Source organism: Aptenodytes patagonicus, chromosome 1, assembly GCF_965638725.1.
Source record: "Aptenodytes patagonicus chromosome 1, bAptPat1.pri.cur, whole genome shotgun sequence".
In the NCBI taxonomy this organism is placed as follows: domain Eukaryota; kingdom Metazoa; phylum Chordata; class Aves; order Sphenisciformes; family Spheniscidae; genus Aptenodytes; species Aptenodytes patagonicus.
Genome location: NC_134949.1, coordinates 115,171,555 through 115,186,398, shown reverse-complemented (window position 1 = coordinate 115,186,398; position 14,844 = coordinate 115,171,555). Strand labels below are relative to the sequence as shown.

Below are 14,844 nucleotides of genomic sequence, written 5' to 3'. Positions count from 1 at the left end.
ATAGTCTAGGTGGAGGGAACTGTCTGGTTTGCTTTCCAGAAAGACTTGGTTCTTGAAGAGGGTCAGTTTATAAAACTGTCACAAGACATTTGTAATGAAGTACATTCAAAGGGTAGGCAGCTTCAGGGTACGTAAAGGGATGCTTCTGAAGATATTCTCATGTCCTCTTTTTTATATTTCTCCAACTGTAACAGGAAATTAAAGGTTACTGATCATTTAATCTACAAATACGTTACTTTCAATTTGTTAACAGATGGTTCATTCAGCACAACTTCAGTGGACTATATTTGATTATGTATCTGCTTCCTGGAAAGGTATTTTTCTAAAACACTATGGTAACTGATGCTTGCAGAGCATGAAACCAAGCAACCAGATTTCTGGAATGCATTTCTGGATAGCTTTTATCGAGCAGGAGAGAAGCAGAATGCAACATGCAGAAAACAGTCCCGTTAGTTAAAATGCAGTTAAGTTCTGCAAACGGAATCTAGTTCTGTCCTCAGAGGATTAATAACAGCCATGGGATTGTGAATTTAAGAGAAATAAGTTTTCACAGAGAATGCCAATTTCCTATATGAATTTGTACAATATATACTCGATAGAATGTAATGTTGTGCACAAAGCATGTAGTAACCATGTCCTTAATCCAGTATGTCCAGTGATGAACCTTTTATTTCCATGCTCTGGGAGAGGAATGGATCTGTATAATGTCTCTAGGCCTTTATCATGCAAACTCTTACACTTGTATTCATCTCTACTACAATTAGCCTTCTCACTGAAATTAGGGGAACCATCCATAACAATATAAGCAAGCATGCAGAACTTGAGTATGGGAGCCTTGAAAACAAAGCCACCTATAACAGATGCTGATTTTAATTACGTAAACATAAAAAAACTAGTGCAGTAAAACTCCTATACTTTATTGATGTCTTTTGAGATGACCTAAACAGTAACATATAACATTAAGATGAACCAAAACATCCATCAATATGTCATCGTCCACCTCAGACCATTATCTTATGCTGGTATCTACTGACAACTTGTAGCAGTTTCAAATAAATAGTCAAGTGGCTCCTCCTATATATATGTTGGGGATCTCCTAATAAATTTCCTCCTTATCTACCTGGCAAAAAGTTGCTTTCATCACGAATAGTGCCTACTCATTTCCCTGAACTTCATCCCCATTTGTCCATTTTTGTCTGTCTTCAATGGTACCAGCAATCTTTCTTGTTCAGGACATAAATAGATCTCTCGATGCCTAACGAAGAGCCCAGGATACCCCAACAATCTAAATAAATAAGCATAAGTACTGCTTTGCTCTCAAAAGATGTGGCAACATACTACAAGTACCTAATAACGAAAAAGAAAATGAATATAGTATTTGTATACATTGTCAGTCATAATGTAAATCCTAATCACTAAGTATTTGTAAACGAAATTTATCATAGGAAATAACATTTTTGCCAAATAAGACTTTCTACCCCAACACTATTTCATTCAAACCTCCTTTTGTGATTTTCATTCTGAAAACATTTTTTTTTTCCCTATGGAAGAAAAATTATGCATCTCAAACTCATTTATAATAAACTATTTAATCTCTTTATTTTGGCAACTCCTCCCAAAAAGTTAGTACTTTTTCAGTCAACGTGATGTGATCAAGCCCCTTATTTACTTTTGATATTATGGAGTTACTTACTAACAGTAACTCCTATTCTACAGGTGCATGGCTCATCCTGAGCTACTCTGTAGATACGACAGTGTGTGTGTACACACAGACACATATGTAGTCAAAGAACCCTTGTGAAAATATTGCTTGGCAGGGAAACGCGTGTATTTCTCTCTTGAGTACAGTGTATGACAGAGTAAATGCTTCACCTCTCTCACACCCTTTCTCTCTCTCATGAAGCCCTCCTTGGAATTAGGTTCTGGAGCAGAGGACATAGGAGAGACTAGTATGGATCTGTGGGTGTTATAAAAAATTAGAGTTATTTAGCTGATAAGTAACCCCTTGTTTTCTGCTTGTGGCATCGTCCCCACAGTACTGTAAGAAACTGCTACTGTCAGAATACTCACTTCTGGAGAGGAAGGATAAATTGCTGCAAATTAAGAGCTCTGCTCTTCAAGAAAGCAGATTCTGCTCCTGATGTCAAGTTGTGCAATGTAAATCATAAAGTTTGCAAAAATGTTTAGGCAGCAACCATACAAGTTTCAGGTAAGGTTATACTGTGAGTTCCTGGAGGTACTATTCACGTACAATGCTTAACAACAGAGGCATCTGCCTGTTGATAATATGCCCGGATGTGAATACCTTGTCCACCTATAGTCTGAGTCGAGCTGGACTATCGATATTTTTCCCCTAAAAGTTACAAATTACTTATTTGAACTCTTAAATATCTCATGTCACTCAAAGCAGTAAATAATGCCTATTACAACTAAGAAAGTACGTAGCTTTGCCTTTCCAGGATTTGTGAAAACAAGATTATTCAGCATAAACTGATTTAGGTAAAAATCCAGCACAATTTTTATATGACATCTGGGTCCAAATTCAAGCCCTGCATTGTTTTCCGAATTAAAGTATTTAGTAGGATGAACACTGGGATTTCAAATGCTGTGCTCTTTCCAGTTAAAGAAAAAGTTGCAAAATGAAACATCCATTTGCTATGTGACATAACTCAGAACTCTGTAATGGCCATGAGAAAGACAGTTGCAACATTTACAAAATAACCTGTGACACAAAATAAAAACAATGCAAGGAGATCCTGTTCTCAACGTGCTTCAGACCCATTTTTGCAGATGACAGAATTGTAAGTAGTTAGACATGGATTAAAATTAAATGATCAAGAAATTTTAAAGTCTCATATCGATGAAGAATTATCTATTTAATTAGTTGGGCATTTCTTAAACACATACTGTGCACAGATATTTTAAATATATTTATTATTTAAGATTTTCTTCAGAAACTCCTTTGTTCATTTAAACAATTACTTTAAAAACAGAATTTTCTTGGACCTTACTGCAGAAATTGACACAAAAGTATATCAGAATTGCAGAGGTTTTTGAAATACAAAATTCCTTTTAAATTCGATAGAAAGAGTATCTTCAACTGGTTTTTGATACTTTTTTACTATAGTCTTCTAGCTTGCGTTTGATTATTTTTAGAGGCTTCTCAGCCCCTGACTGTTTATATATTTTCAGCTTCTTGCTTTTTCCGTGTACTGAACAGAGTTTTATTTTTTAGCTTAATTACGTTTGCCTATTCTCCCTTTAATACTCACTTTGAGTATATTCTGAACGCAGGTTTTCTAGGTATCTCCCCAGCATCACTTAATTAGCACACAAGGTCGCAGGTTGCCCAGGTACCAGCAATCCTTGTTGCGCACAGTAGTGTTTACCAAAGGGAGGGTTCTCTAAAACTCCTTCTGCCCTGGCAATAATCTCCCAGAAGAGCTATAAAGATACTATATTTTGGAAACTTTGTTCCCTTCCAAATTAAATATTGGGTTGTTTAAAATCCAATAGTCAAAAACTCTGGCCTTTTTTTATAGGTTGTTATACCTTTTAACAGTCTGTCAGACTGAACTAGTCTTGAAATAGATACCAACCTTCATGGATCAAATGGCAACCCTTTACTAGCCTTAACTTCCAAAAGTCTTTGCAGTGTCAGCCAAGACATGTAAATGTGTTCTCTTTCACCTAATTGGATATAATTTTCATCATTACTGCTCTTTCCTTCGCTTTTATTTAACATTTCCACATGCAGAATTTGTTAACATTTAAGCAAGTTTTCACAGCTTCCCTATTCCTCCTTCCCCCAATATCATGCAACAGCAGGGCGCTAAGCAACAGATGCTAATCCCATAGTTTAATGCACCACCAGAAAGTAATCAGATATTATGATGATAAGAGCAGTATAATAACCTATATGGAATAAAGTATTTTCATTGTTCATTTTTATCTTCTCTCCCAATTTGGATTTCTGTGCTTCGAGGGAACTTATTTCCCAGGAGTACATCTATGATGTACTATATAAATGACAGCATGGTTAACATGAATTCTTTTACTCTGTATAATCAAGTCTATTATACTGACAATACTGTACAACTTTTAGGAATATTTAATTGCCATTCAAATACTTAACCACACAGATAGCTACTGTTTATTTTAAGATAAGATTTAATTAATCTCCTTGTTACTGCTAAAATGCTGTGTGTGAAAAAAAAAATATTCTATAATCCATGTAATCTGTCTTTTATAGTTTCTCATCACCAGAATGTTTTATTTGGATTAGACCCGTCCACTTGCTCCTTCTTACTTCAGTTTACCTTTTCCTGTTGGAATATAATCTAATCTAAACACTTTCTTACCCTTTTCGCTATTCTCTCTTCAAAATATCAAATGTACTTAATTGTCAAGATTTCTATCAATTTTTAACTTCTCCTGATATCAGTCCCTAAAGAGTCCTACTTCCTAACTGGAGTACAAACATGGAAACCTCAGCAGGTGTATAATAAAAAACATTTGCATTTTGCTGAATCAAGATATCAGATGATAAAATTTTATTGTAAGTAATAATCTTTTCTCTATATCCTACATGTGTATTTCTATTAAATTTTTTATATAAATGCAGTAATCCTATACAAGTATTTCATAATTGTTTGTAAAAGAATAATTTTATTTGGTTTTATTCCAAATTGTGCTTTTTCCAGTGTAGCTTGTGATTTTTTTTTTTTTTTTTTTTTTAATGCTAGAGGAATGAGCAGGATCATGAGCAGTACATTTGAAACAAATTTGGATGGAGAAATATTAGAAAATGCAATGTTCCATAAAATATACTTTGTTCAGTTTAGAGATAAATTTCAATCATTTCAAGTGCGTAAGAGGATATTAATCCTGCTTAAACTGCAAATGTTAACATACCTAGCTATGATGTTGTTAATATTTTCATAATGTTGCCATTACAACTACATGCATTATTAGTACAGGCTTATAGCCAAGCCTATTGGTTAATTTATTAAGTCTCCAAGTAACACTTCTGACCTTCACTGCCAGTAGATTTCCTAATTCCATACTTTTTGTCAATGTTGTGTTTTTAGACTATGATCGTTTTTATATGATTTGTCTAAATGAATGCACGTGAATTGTAGCCTAGAATGACGGTTTCTGTACATGTGAATAGAACATGAAGAATAATACACAGTACTTCACAATAAAACAAATCTAAACTCTTAATTTATACTTATGAAAATAATGGGACTACTCATATGAATAAGTACCTTCACTGGTAAAATCTGCAAGTGGTGCTCAGGCCTTGTGAAGGATGGCAGGAGAGGAGGGAACTGTTTGGTGAAGTATATTAAATGTATGGATCTTTACGTGCCTCTCCTATCATTTGCAGCTAAGGGATGCTCATAGAGGTCATGACTTTCCTGTTACTACTCACCAAAAAGGCAAGGCTGGTATTATAATAGGAACAGGTTTTCAAATCTTCAGTAAGACCTGGAAACAAAATATGTAGCTACTTCCCTATAAAGAAATCACCAAGCCTCTGCACCATCTAACCAACAACAAGAAACCAACCTGCCAAAGGCTCTCTTCAAAAAAGTTTTTTTTTCAGTCATATCTTCAGATGGGGGAAAAGAAATCATAATACTTAAGGGCACAGGTACAATGTTATTAATGGACAGCTGTGATCAGAAAAATAAAATATTGACTTTCAAATGCTACCAAGATTCAACAAGAGCTGTGACTGTTTATCAACTTTGGCAATTCATCTACTTGCTCAGTTGTCAAGTGCAGAATTCTGGCGTTTAAATCCAGGTGTTAAGAACCGAAAATGTTCACAAACTAAGATGAACAGAAGTATGTATTTGTGTGAGACAGGCAGGGGTGGGGAGTAGGAGGGTATGGCCTAACTATACGTGACACTTTTTTTAAATTACTGTAGCTACTTTTTTTCAATATGAAACAGCAGAGCTAAAGTTTTAAAGATGTGCTGCAAGTGATTACGGGAGTATGAACTAACTTGCTGATAAAATTCCAGGGAGGAAGAAATCTACCGTTCTTGTTTAACAGTGCTATTAAAATGGTGGTTTAGGTGACTTGTGAGCTAAATATCACCACCATCAAACCCTGAGCACCTAGAATCGCTACCTCCTTTCCAAAGTGAGTGACACCATCGTGTGCATAAACGTAAGTCCGAAGTGGAGGTACAAGCAGGACTGTACAAGCAGTATGAGCCATTAAGCCTTTTTTTTATATACTGCTTAGGGGCAAAACATAGTAATGCTGTATGCTAGAAACAGCAAAAGCAATTCAGAATCTGCCCCACAGGAAGAAATACTTATTAAAAATATGTCTTTTTGGTACACTTTGAAATGTATAATCCGTTTTAAAAATGTTGAGCACAATATAAATGCAGATTGTGCAAGGTTCTGGTAACCAAAAAGCCTAGTCACAGCATTATGACAGCTTTATGACATCTAACCATCATAGCAAGTGAAAACATGGAAGAGATGGCAGGTGGGAAGAAGTACTTGATATTCAAGGGAAAATATTAATGGATGTGTCTAAAATGTAACTACCTTTTAATGTGTCATGCTTAGGAATATTTGCATAATATTATCCTTTAAATTGCCGTGTGTACATATTAATTTTACAGTGTCACTCCCAATAAGTCTGGCATCTGTACATTCAACGGGCCCAGTCTAGCACACTTGCATCTCTCTATCACAGACATTTGGAGTCTCAGTTGGAGAAGTGGCTTGAAAGCGAGACAACTCAGACAGACATGAAGAAACATCAGTTTGTGGAGGAAAACTGAAAGCCCCCAAACCAATCATGTCCTAGGAAACTGTGCCCTGCAATGTGAAGGGATGGTCCAAGGCACCCTCCATCCTTTCCCCACATATATTCTTTCTTAAGTCATTCTTCTTCCTCTGGATAATACCTGTTGTATATGTACTAGAAGTCCATACATAAATATATACAAAGAGTCCATGAACAACCTGCAAAAGAGCTGAGAAAGAAAGGCGTACAGAACAATTTAGAAATAGGACTGAGGAGTTCAAAAATAAATGAAAAACCTCAGTGAGGAAGAATTATGATGCAAAGCATATGCTCCGTGTATGTCCTTACTCCTTGATGTTATATACTTCCTAGCACATTTTTTACCTCTGCCAAAAGTGCACTCCCCACTTTTCCCTAAGAAGTACATCATTAGGTACATGTGAAATGTTGGCTGTAATTTTTTTCTGTTTTAAAAAGATTATGCTTCTTATTCAATAGAAATAGACCAAAAAAACCACAAAGCTGTATGTGTCTGGTCTTGTTATCAATGTGAACAAAGTCTTTCCTATTAGATGGTGGCATTTTGGAATTTAGGTTAATGCCCATCTGCAGTGGAAAGCAGGAATTGCACCACAGATCTAGTGAGCCCAGGCTGACAAACACGTGATGTTTTTCTTGTACTACATGAGACACCATTAAAGGCAACAACACCTTGCAACAGTTAAGGTTTCTATTCTGTTTACTCTTAAAAGCATGAAGAAAACATTACAATCACTGGGTCTCAAGGAAACTGAGACATACCTATCAGTATGCACTCAAGCACTGTCATTTTCTAGCAGGCCCCTGCCGCATTCAGTGATACATGGAGAACAGATTTAGACCTGTAAAACTGCCGTTTCCTAGCTTTCATATGTTTCACTTTGTAACATAAGTAACTTCCTTAGAATGTCATTTCTTTACAGTGCAGTTTCTATTCAAGAAGAATTAGATGTGCTTGCTAAAAAGCTTTTTGTTTTATTTTTTTTTAAAACCATTGTGAGTTAATAGGATACAAAACTTTAGAACATATTACTGTCAAAACAGAATTGGCACACAAAATTCTATAATTTAACTTCTTTAATTTATTATAGCTGCTGGTGTTTCCAGCAGGGCAATTGTAAAAAGGTTGGAGAATATTTTAACTCATTTTTAGCAAACCTTTCCTCTTCATCCTTTCTACAGTTTTCTTCCTGATTATTTACTTAGTTGCATTCCAGTAGATCAGAAAACAAAGTTGTCAATAGTGTGTAAAAACTGTCCCCAGAGAGGGTTAGAAAAATGAAACTGTTGAGAAATCACAAGACGATTGTAGGACAGCTGTTCATTTTTGCTATATATTAGGAAAATTGAGCAAATAACTTCAGATATAAAAGATGCAGTAATAAAAATAACTTCCTGAAGATATCAGTTCAAACTACAAAATAATACTGCTGGTATATTTAGATGAAATTTCCCTTAAATGTTCCAGGAAAAACTACTTAAAACTAAGCCTTTGGACATATGACAGTTTTTAAGATACTGTAAAACACGAAGCAAGTTAGTATCTCATCCAGTTATTCATTTTGAGAAAATGCCAAAGCCACAATAGTTATAGCTCTACTGTTCCAGGATGAGGCTTGTAGTTCACAGCTCCCGTAACTTCTGACATACTACTGTCTGGAGGTATTTGAGAAAAAAATATTTTACATACACTATCCTATCCTTACGTGTCTGACCAATTTTTAAAAGTAAATTTGAAGCTCTGCAGGATCAAATTGGTGAGATGTTTCTTCTGAAATACTCACATAGTCTACTTCAGGTGGCCAATAATTTATGTTTCATTTGGCATTTCCTTATGAAAACAAGAAAATGTAGAATGAAGAACAAAGGCATAATAGGCAATTGCCTTAAATACTCGCTTTAAAATTGTTTAAATTTAGAATAAATAAGTATGAAACTATTTTTTCAAGCTTCCTTTTCCTTGTAGTAACAATCGTAAGAATATTGCATAAATGATGAGATTTAAGGAAGAAAAAAAGACTTCGTTCTTACTTTTGAGTCTTGTATATTCTTGGTTTCATAAACACTGTTAGAAATACCCAAGAGTCTGAAGTTAGAACGAGTCTTTGAAAACATCCTCTGTAACTACTAAGGCTACAAAGTTAAAGAGAGCGTGAAAGGAGGAGTTCTTTCATACTCACATCCAACAGCTGAAGCATTAACAAAATTATCAAACTTTGCAAGATGGATGGCAGGAAAAAAGAGTTGCCAAGTTTGCTGGGAGCCTGACCCTAAAACTGGCCTCCTGTGTTTGTACAAAGATCTGTCAAAATCTGTCTTGTCTGAAAACAAGGGCTTTCTCTGTCTGGATGTAGCTCCAAGACTGGAGCCTATATATGTACATGCTAACAACTTAGTATGTGAGCTTTGCACAAAGAGTATTAAAAATATTTTAATTGGTTAGTTAGCTAGACGCTCTATACAGTTAGACTTTCCTAGGTCTACAGACATAGCACAAAAAGAGTTGCTGTGTATTCCACACACATTAGAACCCATTGTTGCAAGGCTTGTATTTCATTTCAAAAGATCACAGAAAATCATATTTTCTTTTAAGAAAGACAAGAGAATGCTTAGTGGCAGAGCTACTTGAAGAAGGCAGGGTTTAGGATCCTGACTTCTTGAATATACACAGTTGGCCAGGACCACAGTCCCGATCCGCTAATGAAGGCTGGATTTCCCTTCTCTAATCAGTACTCTCGATGACTGTAGCACACACTGCTTTTATTCTTCAGGGGCAGCTCCTTTCTCAACCAAGGTGAGATCTGCATAGGAAGGGCTTGATCCACCATTACTAAAGTTGTGTTTTAACTGTGTGGGCACAGCATCTGACTCAGCATGCACAAAATGTGTGATCAAAGTGAGGGAGAATTTCTGATTATAATCTCCTGCTGGGAAAAGGCAGATATATGTGCTATCACCCTGAAGAAAGTCAGTCCAGAGCAGCAAAAAACTTGGAGAGATTTGCCATCCAAGTCATCCACAAGATTTAGGATAGCTGACCAGTAACTATTACTATGTAAGAAGGGAAAATGGGAGTGAACTTTGGACTAGTTAAATAAAAATGCCACAAATGAAAATTTATAGACAAAGTTAACAGGAGTTCTGGGGGCTTCCATTACTGACATAAACTGAAGAGAAATACCCTCTTAGCAAACCAAAATGCCGTGTTAGTTACAGTGAGATCCACAAACAATCTTTTTACTATTACTTGTACTAAACTCCTTCATATTCTTGCACACCCAAGCTGAAAAAGAAACAGCCCTTCTAACAAATGGCTTCATTTAAGGCCTCTCTCAAAATGTACACATTCATATATTTTTGTCATCAATTAAAACAAAGGGCCCAGAAGAGCAATTATTTACTGCTGGGCATTATGAGAAATATCTCTGAATCACATTATTTTCAATAGTGAAAACTATAAGCACATGAATGAAATCACATTCTTTTAATAACAATACTGCCTTTTAAAGGACATTTTGCACTCGCCCAGAGATATATGGAATCCTGAGTACAGATACATGCAAACCCCAACACTTAGTCAAGAATCTGCTTTTGTTTTTCTGCTGGTTGTTAATTATTCTGGGGCAAACTGAAACGATTTCATCTGTATTGATTCTGTACAAAACTCACTCCTGTGCACAGAAACAAGCACACAGTTTTATACCATACAAGACTTCAAAATAACGACAATATATAAACTGCCACATGGCATGAAACCTAAGGCCAACACCTCCGGTACTGGGTCTCTGAGAGAGGCAGGACCAGGTGTTTCAGAGGAGGTTTAAGTGAAATGCAATTATTAATTGTGTCATTGGTTTATTTTATTCTAGCTTTTCTACCTTTTGGTTTGTAGTTTGTTAGTGAACAGATCTCTGTATGTATCTGAAACCTGAGCGGAGAGTGATTAGCTGAATCCCGTGGTTTTGTTCAAGCATAACACGCAACCAGATTTCCTGTGTGAAAACTGTGAATCCAATTTTCACTCCCAATGACTGTTCCTTATAATGTGCTCTGTGTCTGCCAGTAACTTGATGTGCTAGAATAGTCCTAACTTGCTAAAATTTGGAGTACAAAAAACTTCTGAACCAACTTTCATGCCAGTTACCAGACCTCTTCTGGCATATACTTTAAAGATTTTTTTCCCCAAAAAATAGCTATTTAGAGCTTTTAATATTTCATATAGACCCCAAATTCACTCCTTGTAATGAAAACATAAGGTACCACCAGTAGCTCAAAAGTGCATGAAATGTAGATTTAAAATGAAAGAACTAAAAATGATAATTTTCATGTTGCATTTTCTATGTCCATATAGAAAATCTCTGGTCCACAATCTGTGTACTGCACAGAAACTGTATACTAATAATACACCCATACTTTTAGCAGGCTCTCAATGCCTCTGAGAATACCAGTAGGGTTGCAAGCTTTAAAATACAGCTTTTTGTCAGAGAACTAATTATTGTAAGAATTGTTGTTGACCATATCTACAGAAAATTCCATTATTGCACAGTATTGCAATAGTAACCCAATGCCTCAGTCACTAGGCAATCGTTCAGGCTCACAGCATCCTACCCCGCAAATACCAAGAGAATAGGGGACTCATGAAAACCACAAATAATCTTGAAAATACTTTGATTCATGTTTTAAGTCAGTAGAGTGATTGTGAAAGGTGCCAAATCAGCTCCTATTTCATTACCAGTAGAAAAGATCAGCACTGTCCTCCACGTTGAGCTGCTTATCATCACCTGTATTGAGCCAAACCTCTTACCTCATCACAGACATGTTCATAAACCAGGATTCAATTAATTCATGGAAATGTGCAGAATGCATACAAAGACATATTATGTCCATGGAGCAGAAGTATCTGCTGTAGCTCATTTCTTCCTACTTCATGAAGGCTACAATCATCACCATTAAGGACAAAAAACTCCATAAATGAACCCAGTAAGGAGAGCAAACCGTTTGTAACTACAAAACTTCTTTTGGGGGTCTAATCTCTGCCTTTGGACTGGTTTTCTTAAAAAATGTCATTGACTGACAGACATATTTTATCCAGAAACGTAGACTAGGCAATCTTTGGGAGTGGGGGGCCAGAGTAAGAGGGTATGGAAGGTACAGGGAAGAGGTGGGATAAAATAGTTTATTCACCAAAAATGCAGTTTAGATGATCCAGATGAATTTGACTTCATTCTTCTAATAAGAGAAAATTATTTGTTCTGTTAAAGATAGGTTTGGAGAAATCTTACTGAATTATATTGATTTTTGTTTCAGAAAAATGATTAATGATACTTAAAGAAACAAAGACTGTTAAAAAAATGAAATTAAATGTTATTTGAGCCACAATGATTTATTTTCTCAGATTTCTCATACTGATGAATAAACCAATTATTATTCCAAATCAATCTAAACATTACAATTTCATTACAATTTCTATCTGAAAGGCAAGTGACATGACAAGCTCTTCAGGAGACACCTTGATATAAGAAGAAGAACAGAGATTGTCAACAGCCATCTTTTTGCTAGAGCTGTTAAAATTATATTATTAACAGATTTATTTATTGTTGATAATCATATCTTGCAATGTTTTGAACAAAATACCATAAAAAAATTTCAACCCTGAGTAATGAACCTTGGAGGAATGACTAATTTGGACATGTCGAAGATCCAGAAAAAGAGGGCCCAGATTTGGAAAAAAAAAAATGCTTATTTTGTTCCTTGATCATTTGTCCCTTGTCACCAAACTTTTAATATGAAATGCTTTTGAGAAGTCCTCAGGATTAACATTGGAAATCACTAGGTGTTTTTTAATCCAAGATTTCCCTCCCTGTTTGCAAGACTTATTGCAGACTAATTTTCAAAATCCAGGAATATCAAACTAGGGCAACCCAAGACAGCACTAGCTGAAGTCCACATCTGTTTTTTAAAGGAAATAAAGGTATTGGGAACAGTGGGTTTGAAACGAGTTTTCAGGAGAAGATCCAAAGGGAAGAAATTTCTCCTTGGTGAACTGAGATCGAGAAAGCTTTCTAGGTGTTGGCAGCACCACGGAAAAACCCCATGATAAGAAGTTAGAATGATGAGAAGATGGTAAGAGACCACCTCATCTGAAATAAAGATGAGGTTAACAGTACTGATAAAGTGTTAGAGCTATGGAACATTTCAACATGAAACATAGGACTTACAGGAACACCATGTTCTTATTTACTATTTTGTCTGTATTTAGTTCTTTTAACCAGGGCTAAGATGAGTCTATTTGAAAAGCACAGGAAGTTTAAATCTAAGGCAAACCATATCTGTATACTGTGAACAAAATATTCCATACAAAATAGTATCTTTAATTCATTTTGTCCACCCTTCTCTCTCCCAACAAGGTATTGCATCACTCTATAAGAAGCATCAAAAAATGATCGAATGGGGTGTAGGCAATGTTAAAGCTCTACTGCATGCAAATTACATTGCCCAAGTCCCTCATTAAAACCCATAACAACAAAAGAGATGGCCAAAAAAGTGTTTTCTGCAAACTGTACCTACAGCATACAACAACAGCCAATCAAACTGGAATTCCACAGGTAAAGCATACAAGCCAGCCTACCAACCTATGCACAGTAAGATTGACCTATGCACAGTAAGATTGTAAATTGGTGCTTTCCTTGATTTTTTGGTACCCAGCAAACCAGCTCATTAGCTGCACTTTCATTCATTTCATAATTGCATTTTATTAATTTCAGATCTAGAGAAATGGTGTTTATAAATTTCTAAAGCCATCTACACTTCCCAACAGCCACTCTAGCGGTGCTGTGTCATTCCTGAGGTGTTAAAACACCATCTCTGGAGTTGTCATCAGACAATCCTGTTTGCAATGCTGATATCCTGGTATGTAGAGGGAGACTGATAGCACCCAGCAAAGAAAAAAAAGCTCAACTTGTAAGGCTTTGAAAAACACAAATATCAACACAAAGCATGAGGAAACTGGACAACAAAAGAAAAGAAGAAGGGAGAGAAAGAATAAAATTAAGCACATCTGGAAAATAAATTTTGTTTCTAATTGAAAATTATAGAACTCTGGAAATTGCAACAGATTTTTTAAATTAGAAACTGACAACAGTGTTTTGAACATATTTATAATAGATTTTGCAAATTTTTTCCAACAATGCAGAACGTCAATCTCTCAGAATTAGTTGCCTAATGTCTGGAAAACTTTTTTATGAAAAAACTGTGACTATGCATATTTGCTTACCTGGTCAGTTAAACAAAATTCACTGGCCTGAGCAGAATGCATTGTAAAAGAAATCTGTAAAAGAAAAAAAAAAATGTTTAATTATAATTTATTTCTCTCTCTCATATTTTTGATGACAAATAAGTAATAATGAGTGGTTACTATTATATAGAAATTGCAAGCAGCAAAATCATACTAAACAAAAAGCCTCTTAAAATCTGTTAGGTCACTGTTTTCCCAAAAGAGTCCTGACTGTGTGGCAGGATTACATTTATAAACAATAGTACTAAAACCAACAGACATACTATACCCTGCTATTCAAAAAGGATTAAAGGTATCTGTTATGTAGTTGGTATCAACTTTTGTGTCTTTTTATTCAAACACAAATGTATGGCTATCATTATTTCCCTAAAGGATACTCAGATTTATATGTCTATCTGGTAAAAAAAAGCATGTATTTCTCATTAAATGTTCTTCAGGGCACTTGAATACACAGACTTCACTTACTTTCTATAACATTTCACATAAACACAGTGTGAAAAGAACATTATTAAGGCTGTAATGTGATTAACATAAATATCGGAAAAGGCCAAATGTTAGCCTGCCTGTGCAACTTTTATTTCTTCAATGAGTATGGAATATGCTACAGTTGCTAATTGCTTCATCACATAGCATTCTTCCATGGGAACTCCTCTTCATTCCTTGTACAAACAGACATTCAAAAAGTTCAAACACTGATATTTTGTGTTCATTTCATTGCTTAACATGTG

At 35.4% G+C, this 14,844-nt stretch overlaps 1 long non-coding RNA gene across 3 annotated transcripts in view; it reads right to left on the bottom strand.

The window, feature by feature from the left end:
* LOC143167147 (uncharacterized) overlaps window positions 1–14,844 on the bottom strand; it is a 190,216-nt gene that overhangs the window by 52,222 nt on the left and 123,150 nt on the right. For all 3 annotated transcript variants that reach the window (XR_012996504.1, XR_012996507.1, XR_012996508.1), the window contains one exon: window positions 14,096–14,149. This is a non-coding gene — a long non-coding RNA (uncharacterized LOC143167147). The remainder of the gene's footprint in view (window positions 1–14,095; window positions 14,150–14,844) is intronic.